The sequence below is a fragment of the Miniopterus natalensis genome, chromosome 15 (assembly GCF_054644295.1).
Source record: "Miniopterus natalensis isolate mMinNat1 chromosome 15, mMinNat1.hap1, whole genome shotgun sequence".
Taxonomy (NCBI): Eukaryota; Metazoa; Chordata; class Mammalia; order Chiroptera; family Miniopteridae; genus Miniopterus; species Miniopterus natalensis.
Genome location: NC_142095.1, coordinates 20636776 through 20654588, shown reverse-complemented (window position 1 = coordinate 20654588; position 17813 = coordinate 20636776).

Below are 17813 nucleotides of genomic sequence, written 5' to 3'. Positions count from 1 at the left end.
CTGTGCTTGATACCCTCTTATTTGCCTTCTACCCTAAGGCGAGTTCAGCCATGGACCGTTCCACAACGAAACAATCTCTCTTTCCTCCCTTCCTTTTGGCCAGTTTTTAATTTGTGTGTGTGTTTTTTGTTGTTGTTGTTTTTTTCTTTCTCTGAAACCCCTGGGGCAGAATGAATGCCTAGGGAGACCATTTGGAAACAGGTATAAATATGCATGGCAAGTTCATCGTCCTTCAAGTGTCCCACCAACGTAAATCTCTCTCCTAATTCTCCATTCAGGAGCCTTCATTCCTTCCACAGATCTCCACCAGAAAACATTGTCTTTCTTAAGACTCTACAACTCTGAGTCACTACTGAAAAAAAGCAACGTGACTCATTCCTGGTCCATGAAAGCAAACATCTCATTCCACTCCTTCTGTCCTCTTGGAAGCTTCCACAAATATCTCCTTGCTGGAAAACAAAAATGCAAAACTTGTATCCACTTCTGTTCCAGACTGAACTACACAGGAAACTTGTATGAGTCCTGGGCGATGGCCTGAGCTTCCTAAATTAAGAGGCTATTTAAGAGGATACAGCAGAAGGTTAAGACTAGGAGAGCTAAGGAGAGAAAGCTGAAAAATCCACTGTGAGTGGGAACAGCAGCACCCGACAGCTGCTCAGAACACAGATGGGACTGAACTCAGGGTGATCAACTGTCCCAGTGTGGCCAGGACTGAAGGGGGTTCCTGGATGGATCATTCCAGTCTAGGAAGTCCCAGGAATACCAGACTAGTTCATCACCCTAACTGGAGTTCTCTCTTCCTCAATCAGAAGCTGCACCCACTGCTCTCCTGCAAAAAAGCCAGGTTCTGCTCTGGAACAGGAGGAAGAGGCAAAGCTGATCCCAGGCCAGGGCCTGGAGGGGAAAGAACAGAGCCCAGGGGACAGCTTGTCATTTAAGCTTCTAGGCTGAGGGTACTATGGGATGTTTGGGGTGAAGGTGACAATACTGTTCATGGAGTGGAGGCTAAACGCCACTCCACAAGGAAGGGATCACTTAACTTTGTAAAATGGACAGGTTTCACCTGAGCTTTTAAGGTCCCTTCCAGGCAGCCTTGCAAGGAGAGTCCTTGGGAGTTAAGAGCGGTCTGGGCCTCCAGCCAGATCCCACAGTTCCACTCTAGTTCCTCTCACAGGTTCTGGGCCCCCCTCCCCGCCCATCCCCAGTGGGGGATGTTAATTATCCAAGCTTCCTTTTTGGTCCTCACTGTACCCCATGGTACTTCAAACCAAGAGGACAATCTCCCTGTACTGCAGGCACTTGAAATGGGGGGGGGGGGGGGTCTCCTCTCCAGGTCGCTTCTCTCTTCCAGAGAAAAACATCCGAAGTCAGAAATGAAGCAAAAAGATGCATGACCTTCCTTGTCAAGCCCACCGCAGGGTCATTCAATTTTCTACTAGAATATAACTTTTATTTATTCTTGATTTGATGTTTTACAACTCTCGAAGATTAGCTATTAATTTGTTGAAAACCATCAAGACACAAATGGTTGTTATCTGACAGGGATGCAAATAAATTTTTTTTTTCCTATAGAGGTAAAAATGACTTCTGATTGGTAGAGAAGATAAGACTAAGGGTTACAGCTTTACTGCCTTGAAGAGAAATAACCAGTTTTGTATCTAACTCAGGAATCTGACTCCACATTTTTTCTTCTACTACCTTTTAATACACCAGTTCCTCCTATACACCTGATTCTCTCATTAATGAATTAAAATAAAACTTTGACATGTACTCATGGATTTGTATGAAAAGTATGTTTTTTTTAACATTTAAAAATATATACTTTGGGCAATTCCTCCAACTGTACCTCTAGTTTTAGTTCCCTTTGTATTCACAGAAATGCAGTTCCAAGTCACAAGTCCTCTTCATCTCTTAGCCTCAAACACCAATGACACCCTGGGCCTCCTGCAGGGCTGTGCTAAGTGCCACCTCTGGGTGAAAATTCTTCTAAAAGTAATTACTCAATTGTAGAGTTTCAGATAATAGCAAAATCTGGACACAAGGGTGTCGAGCAATAGAAAGTTATGGTACATCCACATTAAATATTATTCAGCTATTAAGTGTAACCATTGTCAAGACTATTACAGCAACATGAAAAATGCTCAAGAGAACATGTGAAGAGACAGTATGTAAAATATGAACCACAAGGTAAGACAAACATGAGGAGGGGCGATTAGGAAGCTTTCTTGTCCCCCCCCCCCCAATTTTATTTAGTATAAAGTTTCTGTTCTTTCAATAAAACAAAAAAAGCAAAAGAGAAAGTTTGAAACCTAAGCAAGTAGAACATTAACATTACATGATATTGTTGATATTATGTGGATAATTAACACCAACATGGTCATAAAACTAACCAAGAGATTTCACTGAGTGACCCTCCTGAACCTCCCCAAACTCACCCATTCTTTCAGCCCTTTACCTCCAAATGCTTAGAAACTCCAAGGTCACTTTCAGCTCTGTTGTGCTATATGACCAGGGCAAGGGAAGGCAAAATCTGAGCCATTAAATGGAGCTTGGTGGAGTAGGACTTGGGGAGGTGAGCTTCCAAAGGTTTATGAGGACACACAAGACCTCACCTCTCATAATCACAGATGGGGATATTATCAGCTCTGCCCAAGGACCCCTGGCAGCCTCTCAGGTCCCACTGGGGGTAGGGGGGCTGTCAAATTCCAGCCACCCATCGCTGCCCCTATGGCACTGTCCCTGGTGCGCCAAACTCTACCTGACTCACCCACATACATCCTTGGACCAGAGAAGCCGAATATGCACCCTCTAGGTCTGATACTGGGACCCAGGACCTAGACCCCTTTGTTCATACAGTTTTTCTACCATCTGGAGCATCCACACCTGGCCACAGAGAGCCCTTCCTGACCATGGATGTGGTGCCTCGCTGTCCTTCTGAGGACAAGCCTTTCCCTCCCCACCCTCTTGGAGGAAACCACAAAAACAAAGCAGGAGCCAGCTTTGTTCCAAGAGCAATGTTTTCTCCCTGCTCCCATTTCATGAAGCTCTTTGACCCAGAACCCAGGCAATGAAACAGACCCAGCTACCTGCCAGCTCTGACCTCACTGGCAGTTGTTTTTGGTTCTCTGGCAGCTGATGTTTTTAAGCTGCTTCATCTTCTAAGTGCCTGTGTTTACAAGCAGACTTTACTGATGTTCCTTAAAAAACTCTCTCTTTCTGAGTCCTCAGTGTCTGTTCAGTGAGTCAGAATCATATTTTGTTTGCTATGTTGGTGCATTCTTAGCTATTTTTCAAGCACAGATCTCAAGCATAAGCTCCTGATGGGCAGGGCCATATTTTACATTTCTTCATAGTTAAGCAGCTAACATAATTCCCTACACAGAATTAGTAACTCTTGGCAAACTGGAAACAACCCAAATGTTCATCCATAGGAGAATGGAAAAAGAAGTTATGGTTTATTTGTATAATGGAATACTACTCAGCAATAAAAAGGAATGGACCACTGGCACATGCAACAATGTAGATGAATCTCAAAAACATTACTCTGAGCAAAAGAAGCGAGACACAAAAGAGTGTATACTGTATGATTCCATTTACATGACATTCTAGTTCCAAGAATGATAATCTATGTGATAGAGGTTTATTATGGCCTTTCAAAATTCCTATGTTGAAGCCCTGATCCCCAGTATGGCTGTATTTGGAGATGGAACCTCTAAAAAATGAATTAAGGTTAAATGAGGTCATAGGAAAGAGCACTGATCCCATAAGATACTGCCTTGATAAGAAATGACACCAGAGGACTGGTTCTCTCCCTCTCTCTCTCCCTCCTCTCTCTCTCTCTCTCTCTCTCTCTCTCTCTCTCTCTCTCTCACTCACACACACACAACACACACAACACACACACACACACACAAACACACACAAAGAGCACTGAGAATGCACCCATATCTACAAACCAGAAAGAGAGCTCTTACCAGGAAATGAATTGTCTAGAATCTTAATCTTGGACTTCTACCACCCACAGCTAGAAGAAAACAAGTTTCTGTTGTTTAAACCACCTAGTGTATGGTATTTTATTATCGCAGGCCAAGCTAAAACAAGATTAGAACAGTGGTTACCTCTAGGAAAGGTGGCACCAACTAGAAAAAGACACAGGGAACTTTCTAGGGCGAAGGAAATGTTCTACACCTCGATAGGGTGGAGGTCACATGGATATTGACACGTATGTGAAAAAAGATATTGCGCTAGATGCCTAAGGTGCGCGCATTTAACTAGCTGTAAATTATAACTCAGTAAAGACAGAACGAATGAGTAACACAAATGGAAAGAAACGTCTGTTGGTAAGAATGATGGTCTCCTCACTATGACTCAGCACCCTCCCTCTGATCCCCTGGGGACAGGTTCCTGAGCTCACTACAGGTGTAGCAAAAGCGGGGGGGGGGGGGGGGGGGGGAGCAACCCTGGTCCCTAGTTCTCAGGGAACCACTTTTCAGCTCCAAAAGCAATATCTGGAAGTCCTCAAGTCACAGCCACTAAGCCAAATTGTACCAAATGCTAACAGCTCATTAGAAGACTTTCTGACACTTGGCAAGCCACATTACCGCCTTCACGCTTCCACGGGGCAGCTGCTGCCCGGGCGCCGAGGCCCAGCCAGACCCCAGAACTTGCCGCCTGACCGTGCCCAGCAGCAGGAACAGCAGCAGGGGAGTAAGAGGCCGCTGCTGAGGGTCCTGACGAGATATCAGGCTGTGCAGTTCTGACCTTCAAGGCTCCCTCTACTCGAGCAAAAGGAGCCGAAAAACTATGCCCGCATTCCAGCAGTTGGCTTTTCTGCAGTGCTCAGTAATGGAGTTGTTAGCACTTTGGGACCAAATGAGAAATTCTTTCCCAATTTGAACAAGGGGTCCACATTTTCATTTGACACTGAGCCCTGCCAATTATGCACCCAGTCCAATCTGCCACCACAGACCAAAGGCTTGGCTTCTGGTGACTTTGTTAGAGATGTCATCATGAAAAAAAAAAACAATGAAGTGGGGAAATTTTACCTCAGGGACACACAAGCTGGGCCAATTCCTGGGCCTAGTTCCAGAACCTCTCAATGAAATCTCCAAAATTCGTTCCCACTCCTTTCTTTCCAGGACTTCGGCAATGCTAATGAGGTGCAGTCAGACACCACCACAGAAATATCATAAACTGGGAGCAAAATCTGCTTGTTTCCTGCCAGGGAGAAATGTGTCATTTCCTTTGGTGATACCAGGTTCTTTGCATTAAAAAATAAAAGTTGTTTTCATAAAATCACTGACATTCTAGAAAATGTAAGTATGTGGCATATGTGCTACTTGTCTTCCCTTCTGTGCCCTTAGCAGACATTGCTAGTTGATCACAGCACTGTTAATCATTGATCCCAGTTCCAAAATCAGTGATAAACTGGAGATGGCTGCTACTAGCTCATGAGAGCCAATTGTTAAATTTCAGGAATCTTGCTAGCTGGCTCTTAAACATACTCATTATTAAAATTAAATTACGTAAATGTATACCTAAAGGAAATATATTAAAATAAAAGGTAATATACTCATAATTCACCACTTCCTAATTATTTTACTACACTGTGCTATTATTTATGTAACTGAGGATATTTGCGTATATGGTACCTGGAAATACTATATAATGGTGCACTACTGTGCAGCTCTTCCCAGCACTGTGTTGAGAGATACAATACTAGTAGCTTGGAATAGGCCACAATAATAGGATTATCTCATAGAAATCAGCAAATACTACAAGTCAGGGTATCCTCTCCACTTGCCTGGTGAGAGTCAGTTGTTAAACACCTACCAGGTGTCAACATCAGATGTCAACATCAGATGATAAGAGACCCCAGAGAAGACAGACTGTGCCAATCTAATTCCCACTGCCTGTGATGGGGGAAGGAGTGTTTGTCATGGAAAATGCAACTCTGAGCACTCATAGAGGAAATCAAAAGCAAAGAAATAGAGCCCCTAGATCCAGCCATGCCTGAAGCCAGTCCTGCTGCACTTTTTTACTGATGTGAGACTCACTTAGGGGCATTATTTTCTCACACAAAAACACCATATGGACTAGCAGCTTGGCCCTGGAGGGGATGGGTAATTGTTTTCCTTGAGGTCTTCCACCAAGGTACCTGAAGGAGTCAGCCAAGGACCATGGGCCAAGGTCAGTTAAAATCAGAAGCAAACATGGGGTAAGGGGTTGGGCAGAAGGTGGGCAGTTGGGAGAGGGGTGCAGGCAGGGTATGAAGCTCCAGAGTTTCTTTTTAGGTGGCCTGGCCGAGCTGCAAGGGGTAGTAGAGGCTAAAAGATAGGCAAGAGCATGCCCAGGGCTCAATTCCTCACAAGAATTGTAATGGACATACTTTTCTCATAATATCAGGCAGTGAAATTCAAGGAGGAAAAGTCCCCACAATCCAGGCCAAATTGGGGAACTGTAGGCTGAGTGCAGTGGCCTGAGGTTCTTCCTCCAGCAACTCCAAGCTCTTCCTACCTCATGGCTTCTTCCCCCACTTTTTTTTCCTTTATTTATTTTGACTTAAAATCCACCTCTGCTCTAAAAACCTGGAGCCTAATCTTTGCCATCCATCAGAATCACTCAGGAACTTCTAATGCAGAACCAGGGGCCATGACTTTTGGAGATTTCATTGAGAGGTTCTGGAACTAGGCGCAGGAATTGGCCAGGCTTGTGAGTCCCTGAGGTAAAATTTCCCCACTTCATTGTTTTTTTTTCATGGCATCTCTGACAAAGGCATCAGAAGCCAAGCCTTTGGTCTGTGGTGGCAGATTGGACTGGGTGCATAATTGGCAGGGTTCGGTGTCAAATGAAAATGTGGACCCCTTGTTAAAAAATTATGAAAGATTTCAGGGTGATGACCAAATATTAAACCAAGAGTGGGCCCCTCTGATCCCAGGGCCCTGTGTGAATGTCCATGATCCAGCTCTGGTAGCAGATCACCATTTGCCTGTGGGGACCATGTGTTGTCTGAGTATTTGCAACCCAGGAGCTATCCACCTGATTTTCAAGGACAAAGCTTCCAGGCAAAAGGCATGAGTCTTGATGGCCCACATCCTGATTTTGGAGGAGAGCCATGGTCCTAGAGTATCCCAGAGAGCACACCTACAGGGTTTGGGGAAATTCCACTTCCTCTCAGGCCCCAGAGGCTCCAGGGTCCCAGCTGGGGGCTCTGGAACTGACATAAAAATGTTTTAGGGAGATAGAATTGGAGTTGGAGGGAGAGGACCCCACGTTCGTCAGCCCAGCTAGAAAGGAGGCTACAGCTGACTAAATAAGCATCCACAAAGGGCCAGAACCTGCTCAGCCTTAGAACTGGTGCTGAGCATCTCAGGCCAGACTCTTTCCCCTTGGCCAAGAGACCCCTTTCACACTCTGTCTTGAGAAGAAACCAAACCAAGAGTGTGATCAACTCATCCCATTCTGCCTGGGGCTTTCCCAGTTTTATCGATGAAAGTCCATGATCTGTTTAGCCTGGGTGAGCTGGGATGGCTTGGTTACCCTACATAAACCAATGTCACAACAAATGTCCCATTCTGGAAGGACTCAAGTCATTACTTTGGGCAGGTGTCCACCAAGGCTAATTGGCGAAATTCCAACAATCTGATGCAACAGGTCAACTCCTTCCCTTTCTCCTCAGTACATTTTTCCTCAGTGTTCACCAGGATTTTCCATCACTCCCAGTCAGATATAGCAAGGGCGTCTTACTAACTGTGGCTGTGGCCAGTGATTGGTAACAGCTGCTTTTGGTCTTTCCACAACCCCATTCATGTTCTGAGCAGTGGTCCCATCTTTAGCTTCATGTTCCCTTCTTTACATTGGCTGCTAGGAAGCTCCAAGTGGCTCAGTTTTAGCAATTGCATATTTATGATATACATTTCATGTGCTAACTTTACTTCTGGTTTCACCTTACTCCCTAAGCTTACTTTTCCTTTGATCCAGTGTCCTTAGCTATTTATTCTGTTCTATTGAACTGACTGCACACACGAGCCATCACAAATTCTTTTAGAAGAAAGGCTTAATATATAAACAAGTAAATGTAAATGGTAATTGCCAATGTTAGGAAGACGCAGAGCACAAAAAATACTGTATGTTACAGAGCAGATCATGCTGATTGTCATGATGCAAGGCTGCAAAGCAACCTCTTCAGGTTGCACGTTTTCCTCCCTGATTCCTACAGAAAAAGTACTAATGCCCAGATACCCTCCCCAGAGAGTGCCCTTCAGCCTTCTCTCTGAACCTGTCTTCTGGCCTCTCCACACACCACCATTAAGCAGAAAATTGTGTTCAATATAACACTTATTCTCCCCAATCAGGACACAATTCTCTTGTCTGGGTTATAAGCTCGACTCTGTACTCTATGATTGACTTTGCTACTGGGTTAGATTGCTACCGCACTCAGTTGTTCTAATTAATGTCTTTGATTTATTTACACAGTTGCTGAGGGATTCTTTTGAAATCAATGTGCAAATTTAATTTAAAATGTAAATAAATAGTTTGAGTCAAGGTCATGGGATTTTTTAAGGGGGAGGCAGGGTAGTCTTAAACACCTCAAGTTATTCTGGCTCTCTGTGGCTGATGACTTGGTTCTTCATAGGGTTACATTTGCAGATGCCAGGAACTTGGTTATTCCAAGCACTCTCTTGTTCAGAAAGCAGGGAGAATGTGTAGGATCTTCAAGATTGCTTTACTTTCCTCCAACTGTGTGACTATTCAGAGAATCTGCATAAATGACTCAGGCAAAAACTCTTTTATAATGCAAGTTCAGTTTCCATCATAGAATCTTAGTGCTGAAAAACCTCTGGGGAACATCTAATCCAGCCCTTTCCTTTTGTGAATCAATGGGGACTTGTCCAGGATTACACAGGGAATGAGTTGCAGCGTTTGGACTGGAATCCAATCTCCAGCACATCTATGACCAACCCAGAATCAGGTGCATAAACTTCAATTCCAGCCTCTAAGACAACCTCTCAAAGATTTCCTCCAAACTCTACCTTCATTTTACTCAGTAAGTTCAAGGTGCACTCACAGTGATGTCCTTCTTCCAAGCGTGGCACAATTACTTGGGGGATCTATGCCCTAAACCATCTGGATACACAGCCTTCTGAACATAAAGCCCAACAAAAGGCTCCTGCAGGCAACCAGAGCTCTCTGTCTGGGAACCCAGCCCCGCCTCCTTCTAATGTCAGGGGAGGCCTCCCTGTCTGCCTGCCCACTCTTACATATTAGAAAACCACTTTTGTCAAGAGTTATCTCCAGCCTGTACAATCTCTCTCAGGGATTATCTCATGTTTTCAAGATTACACAAGGTTTTGAAAAGCCTCCTTGAGAGACAGTCCCACCCTTGCAAATTGGGACACAGTGTGAAGAACATTCAAGGAATAAAGCTCAGCCACACACACCCCATTTGGGGGACTGTTGTCCTCATGGTCTTCCTACACTTGAATGTGCTGCAGCACCTCACCCCTCCCCTTCCGAGTGCCGCACATCTTAGGGAGAACTGGGTGCTGACACGAGAGCATCTGGATAACATCAGCTTGTTAAATGTCAGGCTAAATGTATTTTTCTAGTCTTTCCCTGAGGGCTGAGATCAGGCTGTTGATAAATTCATCTCTTCCCTATCCACTTGGCTTTTACACTACAAATGTTCACAGGCTAGCTGTTTCCAATGCCTTCCCATCTCTAATGGCAGATAAAAGTGGAAGAGCTCAGGATCAGCCAAGCTGCCAAGAAGCCACGAGCTGTAGGTGTGTGACCCATTGTTTGAGTGTTCAAGATTATAGCAACACTGGCTGGAGTTTATTTCACACATCCACCCTGCTGTCTCCAGCTCTGATCCAGTCTACAAAAGGGAGGCAGAAGCTTTTAAAAATTATAAACAATGAGGTCAGACCCCAGAACATACCAGCCTTCTTGGACCCAGCCAAGAAAACATAGTCTTAGAGGCTGCCGAAGCTCTATGGGTCACTGTGAGTCAAGGAATCATGGCTGGTAGGACTCACAGTTTGGGAGATCCATTTAAGAGTAATGGTTTAGAATTGAGGAATCTGAGCAGTAGTCCCAGACTGTCATCTAGCCTAGGTTCTAATCTCTTCCACTTGATATAGTGCCTGGCACATAGTAGCTGGTCAATAACCTCCTTTCTTATTAGGCTTAAAATTCCAGCACCTAATGCAGTGTTTAGCACATAGATTCCAGAACCCAACATAGCACCTGGCATATACTAGCTAGCCAATAAATGTTGGTTGAATAATTGCATTTATAAATGAATAACTGGGTGGGTAGGTGCATGGATCAAAGGAAGAAAGGAAGGATAGATGGATGGGTGTTGTTAAATCTCTGCTTAAAACTAACAAGTTAAAAACTAGACTGAATTCCCCACAAGGCAGTCCTTTCAGGTGTGGAACCCTTACTCTAATTGTTATAAAGTTCACCCACTGACTGAGCCAAATCTGCCATGTTGTAACTTGCCCTTGACAGTTCTAGCTTTCTCTTCTATGTCTTCAAGCATCCACTGGGGGTTTTGGAACATATACTCTATGGATAAGGAGGGGCTACTGTATATATCTTCTAGGGACTCTGCTTTTCTAGTTGACTCTTGACCCCTGACTGATTTAGGTACTCTGCCATCCCCCGGCAGCACAGCCTTTGGCCTCTCTCCCACCCTCTGTGTTGCAGAAAATGCCAGATGGTGCCAATTCTCTAGGCTCTGTTTCCACACGTACCACCACTCAACTTGCAAGTTCCTTCTGACAATCTCTATAGTATGTGCAGGTGGAAGCTGGGCAAGCAGCCCTGTTCTCAGCTATGAGTGGGCTGACCGGCTGTGCAGACTAGCAGATGCCAGACAAACAGCTCAGTAGGTTATGCTATTTTCTTGCGAGAGGAAAAGTGCCAAAATAGTGACAAGAAATCACTGGAGAACTTTACCAGCCACAATGAGTAGTGGTCTTTGGCCAGCTAATAAATCTCAGGGCAGGAGAGTAAAGCGCACTCAGGAGACAGACACAGAGGTGCCTGGCCATGTGGATGTCAGGACAGATTCTAAGCATCCTTGGCTCTCCCAGAATGCCTTAGGGTACACATGATATAAAGATACATTTCTTTGGGCTCATACCCAACAGGTGGGTTTTGCATGTCTTCTATCAGAGAGGCTGCAAATTGGGGGTCCATGGGCTGAAGTTGACCTGCCAGCATATTTTGTTTGGCCTTAACAGTGTTTTTTAAATTTATTGCCAACTTTTACAAATTGGGGATTTCACATTTAAAAAAAAAAAATCTGAATTTCCCATGTTTCTTGAAAAATCAGATTTGGAAAGTACAGACCTATTTTCCTGCATGGCAAACATTGGCCGTAGCTAAGTAACAGCCGTTCTTGTTAGACAGGAAAGGAAACTCTTCGGCTCATGCAGTCCCACCCAGCCTACTGCTCTTGCTTATGGTACCTGCCTGGTTTCTGGTGGCATCTAAGTTTACAAGCCTTGGTCATCCCATCTGTAGCAGATGCCCATATACTCTCCTGCTGTAGTAGAAGGCCAGGCTGGGCTTCAATGGCCAGTGTCTATACCTTTTTGCCTGAAGACTTTTGTTGGCAACTAATCCCTCTGTCTGCTTCTCAGCAGTTCATGAGTGTCCCTTTAACTGACGGAAATTGGTGCATAACTATTCCAGCTGCCTCTCCCTTAGTAAAGATCACTCTGACGCATATGCTATACCCTGGCTCCCAGAGGTCCCCAGTGATATCAGGCTTTAGTTACCCACAGTGGTAGTTGCCTTGACGACATACCCTTTAAAGGCTGCCTTGCTTTCCTTATCTTTTCCCTTCTCCCCTACCAGTGTCTTTTTTTTTTTTACCACCCGAATTAACTACTTGTACAATTTATTGCACAATAACAAGAATTCATAGTAGTGATTTTCTATACAATTGGTGTGAACACTGAATTAGGGAACATTGACCCATTGTTCCCAGGGGAAATAGAAGGTTAGGTTCCTGGTCTTCTGGTCACAACATTTTCATCAGCCAAACAATACGTATCCTTGTTTTTGTGTTTATGCCTGAAGACACCTTATTTAAATATACTGTCAATTCATTAACATTGAACTCACAGTTAACAGCGCTATGATTCATGCCTGAATGAAGCTTATCTAACACATGGACAGTTGACCCTTGAACAATGTGAGGGTTAAGGGTGCCAACTGCCTGCCTAGTGCAAAATTCTCAGCCCACCACATACTCAGATTCCCAGCTGCAGATAGAAAATTCAGCTGGCCTTGAACAACAGGAATTTGAACTGTGCGGGTCCACTTACACGTAAGTATAGGCTATTATTATTTAAATCCACACATAAGTGTACCCACTTGGTTCAAACCTGTGCTGTTCAGGGTCAACCATATTTTCTCCATAAGGCACATCACAGCCTTCTTGCTCTTAGGAACACTAGACAGCACTTAAGCAATGCGCTTGATGGCCATTTTAAACAGTAAAATTACCAACACGACGCACAAAAATGCAAAAAGCATGGCACTAAGTAGAATGCAAAAAGGACCTTTTTTTTTTTTTTACAACATAATAACTGAAACAAGAAGGCTGAGAGTCGCCTTATTTGACCTCAGCTGGGAATGTGCACATCCTGTAACTCAAATTCTTTGCCACTATGTGCACGCCCACAAGTGACGGTGAAAGTGACACAAATATTGATTTTGAGGTTACAAATAAATTGTAACAAGTAAGCAAATTCACAAATATAGAATCCAAGAAGAGTAATGATACCTCAGAGTCTGCTTCTACGGAACCCCAAATGAAGACAACATCATAGAAGTGCTTTCCTCTTCTAGTAATTCAGCAACAACTAAAAACCCAGCAAGAAATATAAAACAATGGTTTTCAGGAATTGGCCATCAGGTAGCATAGGATAGTGATCCCCAAGAGAGGGGAAACAAATGAAGTGAGTCCTATGATTTCCCCAGTGCATTGACTAGAGATGTTTCCAGGCTGCAGTGCAGGAAGGAGAAACCCAGGTGGAGCATGGGGGTAGCTTGGAGTTGAGGAGGCAGAGCTGGGAGACTTGGGAGGCCATGGTGGTTAGTTTGCAAGGCAGAGTACTGGAGTGCTGAGACCTGTGCACAGAGAGAACTCCAGAGATTTGCAAGGATCTCCCCGAGTCTTCAGATGAGTTCTAATCAGAGCATGCTTGTGAGGCTCAACAACCCAAGGCCAGGGAAAGAACTACCTAAAGGAGCAGAGGGAAGACTCCTCAGAGCTCACAGGATTGGGAATAATTAGTGTTCCCACCAGCCAGAGTAGAAAACCTAATTCATAGGAAATCAGGCAGAGTTCTCAGAAGGGTCTTACCTCAGCAGGAGGGAAAAATTGGCCCTCAACTAAAAACTGCTCAAAACGTCAAGCTGTGTCCAAGTAAGTGAACAATCTTCCAGAAAAACGCTAAACAATACTTACAGAAATACAAAAATATCCAACAAGATAAAATTCACAACATTTCGCATCAAATTAAAAATTATCAGGCATACCAAGAAGCAGTAAAATATGACCCATAATGAGAAAAATTAATAGAAACAGATTAAGAAATGACACAGACAATACTATTAGCAGACAAGGACATTGAAACCATTATAACTAACATCTTTATGTTTGAGAAAGCAGAGGAAAGACTGAGCATGTTAAGTAGAGTCATGGAAGATAGAAAAAAAGATCCAAAAGAACTTCCAGAGGTAAAATTAGAGTGTATGAGATGAAAAAGGGAAAATACACTGGATGGGATGAATAGCAGATTAGATACTACAGAGGAAAAGATCAGTTAACTTGAAGACATAACAACAGAAACTGGAAATAGAAAATGAAATTCGGAGAGGAAAAGGGTAAATAAGTCAGAGGCTTTAATAGAGTGTGGATTCTAATTGCAGGTCATTTAAGTCTGTCCCTGGAAGCTGACTGGAATATGGGCGCTTGTGGCCCTTATGAAGGGGAAGCTGGACTGGGAGCCAGGTTTCCTAGACACAGGGTCGGGAAGAACAGGCAAGCCCCCTGCCACCACTCAGGCTCAGGGTGGCTTCCAATGCTCCCCAGCTTTCTTCTTTGGGGCCTTAGAGATTTGGTGGGTAGCTAGGTGCCTCTATCTGCTATATTTTTTATATTCCTTCCCAGGAAATGCAAAGGAATGGCTATGGAGTTTCCTGTCTCTCCAGTTCTTTCCCCCATTTTTGCCCTCTTAGAAGCACAGGCACTTTTTGTTTCAAGGCTTATTATTTGTTAATGAAAAATGAACAGGTGACAAGAATAACAAAATGAAGATGAAATAAATGTCCTAAGTATCACACTAAGTTTTTATAAATCTTGTTTTTTAAAATGGTAAGATATAAAAATGGGGGTGGCTTTGCTTTCTCATCAGATGTCCCCAAGCCCCTTCCCAGATTATACTAAATATCTGAATAATGCATCTGAATAAATATATTTATTTATAAAATATACACATATATTTATTTATATGTTATATAATATATACATGTTTATTTATACATTATGTAATATATAAATACATTAAATATATCTGAAAAATGCTAGGGACCTGCAGAAATAAATGTTAAAATCTCAATAAGATACCATTAAGTTACTTTCAATTATAAAATGTCTCAAACATACTGAAAATAATATAATAGACACACATGCATTTACATTCCAAGTTTTTAAAAAGTTTATATTTTGCTGTAATGGCATCAGATCTTTTGTTTTAATTAATATTTGTAGTTACAAGTACAGCTAACTTCTTCCCCCACTCTGTTCTTTCTTTCCCTCCATTCCCAGCAGTACTCATCTCCTGAAGGGGTTCTTCTTTTTAATGATTTTTACATTTTACCACATAGGCTTAATGTGTATATCATTTTGACTATTTAAAAAAATTCACATAATTATCATCACACTGTCAGTTTACAACTTAGTCTTTCACTCTGTGTTTTAGAGATTTATCTGTGTTGGTTCATATAGGTTTAGTTCACTCATTCTAACTGCTTGGATAGGACTTCATTATATGGACATTTGGGTTATTTTCCATTTCTTTCTGTTAGATGCTTCAGTGAATACCCTTGTACGTGTGTGTGTGTGTGAACATGCGCAAAAGTTCCTCCTAGAAGTAGAAATGCTGACTTGTAGAGTATGTGTACACTCAAGATTGTTGGATATTGCTAGAATATTTGTCAGCAGGTACCAATTTACACTCCTATCAGTAGCATATGAGCAGCCCCTTTTCCCTATACCTCCCCGCCCCCCGAGTTGGTATTATCAGACTTTAAAAATTTGTATCAGTCTGTATCTGGATTCTCTATTATGTTCCATTTATCTCTTTCTATTCATGTGCCAATACCACGGTATTATATCTTTATAAATTTAATTTCCGGTAGGAAGAATTTCTCTTCTTGTTCTTTAAAATTATCTTACTTACTCTGGGTTGTTTATTCTTCTGTAAGAATTGTAGGATAGCTTGTGAAGATCCACTGAAAGCTCGGTTAGGATTTTGAAGGTAATGACAGTGGATTTATAGGTGAATTTGAGTAGGACTGACATCTTGATGACATTGAATCTTTTCACCCTGGATCATGGTATATCTCCCCAGGTTTACCTCTATTCTTTCAATATAGTTTATAGTTCCACCCATAAATTTTGCGAGATTTATTACTAGATACCCTAGAGTTTTTGTTGCTGAGATACCTTTTTTTGCTTATCAGGAGGCAAAGATAAAAAGGGTTTATAACACTCTGCACCAGTAAGATTATGCAGAAACAGACATTCCCATATTTTATTAGTGCAAGTGTAAATGAATACAACCTCTTTGGAGTACAATTTGTGATAGCTCTAAATTTTTAATGCACATTTTATTTAACTGAGAAATTCCATTTTCAGAATTTACAAATATATGCACATATATGCCAGATTTTGTGTGTATAAGGATATTTAAGGCAGCATTATTATATGAGCAAAAATAAAAACACTTCTCCAGCCTTACACATGAACATCTGCATCTGTGGCCCGAGGTTTATACACACAAAACTGGGTCCCCTTGCTTCCCCCTCATGCCAAGCAGAATATACCCTGGGCCAGAGAGAAGCGACTTGAACTTGGATCTCCTCCTTGTCATGTTAAGGGAGATGCACTCTTTGTGCAAGTGCTTGTGAACCTTAGCAGACATTAGAAGTAACTGGCCCACTTGTTAAAACCCAGATGCCTGGGCCCACCCCCTAAACTGACTCAGTAAGTCTGAGAAGGGCCTAAGGACAGCCTAGATTCTTAGTCACCTTTGCATTTGAAGATGACCCTGCTGGTGATGGCTGGGCACAGAGAGGGCGTTTATAAGCACTGTGGCTGCCAATCTTCCCTGAGGTAGCCCCGTGTGAAGGCTGTTCTCTGTCAGTGCTTGTCCTTGTGACATCTAAACACAGAGTCACACCCTAATCAGCGGCACTGTTCTTTCCCAGTACAACCCATGCCTGGAGTGAGCACAAGGAGAGCAGAGCAGTCTGGGTTGTATCAGAGAACCAGGCAGTGGGGTGGGCCAGCTCACCCTAGGGTGTTACCTTGTCATCAACAATGCATTAGTGCACAAAGAGCAGTGTCCGTCAGATCGCATCTCTGAGAGTCATTTATTGGACCTGCGTTGCTGAGTCAGCGCTGTGCTGGGTGTGGGAGAGATGAAGATGGAGCTGCTGTTAATAGGAAGAGCCAAATGACAGGGGGCAGGCACCACAGGACTGCGTCCAGATCCTTCTCCTCCAAAGAGCCGTGGACAGGGGCAGTGCAGCCCCTGAGACCTTGGGCGTGAGTAACAGAAGGGGCATCCCTCAGGGTAGTCCCATTTCTGAGGCTGAGAGAAGAAAGGTGGAGACAGAAAGGATCTGGGGGCTGCTTTGGGGGATCCATGGCTTGCTTGCTCTGGTTTCTGAAAAGAAGATAGAGAACATTCCAGCTACACAAGGGTAGAAGCTAAGAGACAGGGGTGTAGGCTGAGGATGCGTTACTGACATCTGGGCTCTGAAGGGAGGATCTGACTATGAGCATATATATTAGCAGCAAAGTGACACCCTTGCCAGCCAGGAGCTGGGATGGGGCACAGCAGCGTGTATGTGGGACATGGTCCCCATGACCTGGGGTCCGGCAAGCCTGATGACCAGACCTGATACCCCTGAAAAGCCTGGGGATTTGTGTGGAAGCCTGGGTCCTATGCTGTGTGGGGATGCAGCCCTTGTTACATTCCCATGAGGGGCTCCTACCTTTAACTGTCTAATGAATTCTTGGGAGGTCCCTCTGGGATCTATTAGAGTGAACTTCCCCAGGAACCTGGCAGGAGTCAGAGCCAGGGGCAGCACCGCTGAGCCCCTCTGTGGCTGTCACATCAAGATGCTCCATTCCAACCCTAAGCCATCCCAGCAGGTAGGGGCCAGTTTGAGTTCTGAGGTTACTCTGTCCATCTGGGGACCACCTGGGAACTTTATTTCCTTTAGGGCAGCCTCCAGCTGTGATCCCATGATTATGGGCTGTGTGTAGTCCTTTTAGGGCTGATGCAAACCCTAGAGTCTCAGAAGACAAGCAGACCTCGCTTGACTTGAACCAGATTAGCTGTCCACTGGTCTCTGGATTCATTTGACAGACATTTGAGCGCCATGTGGATGCCAGACACAGGTCCAGTCTCTGGGGAAACATCAGTGAGCAGATGGAAGCCCTTCATGTGTAGAGCTTACCTTTTATGGGGGTGAGATGGAGGCAGACAATG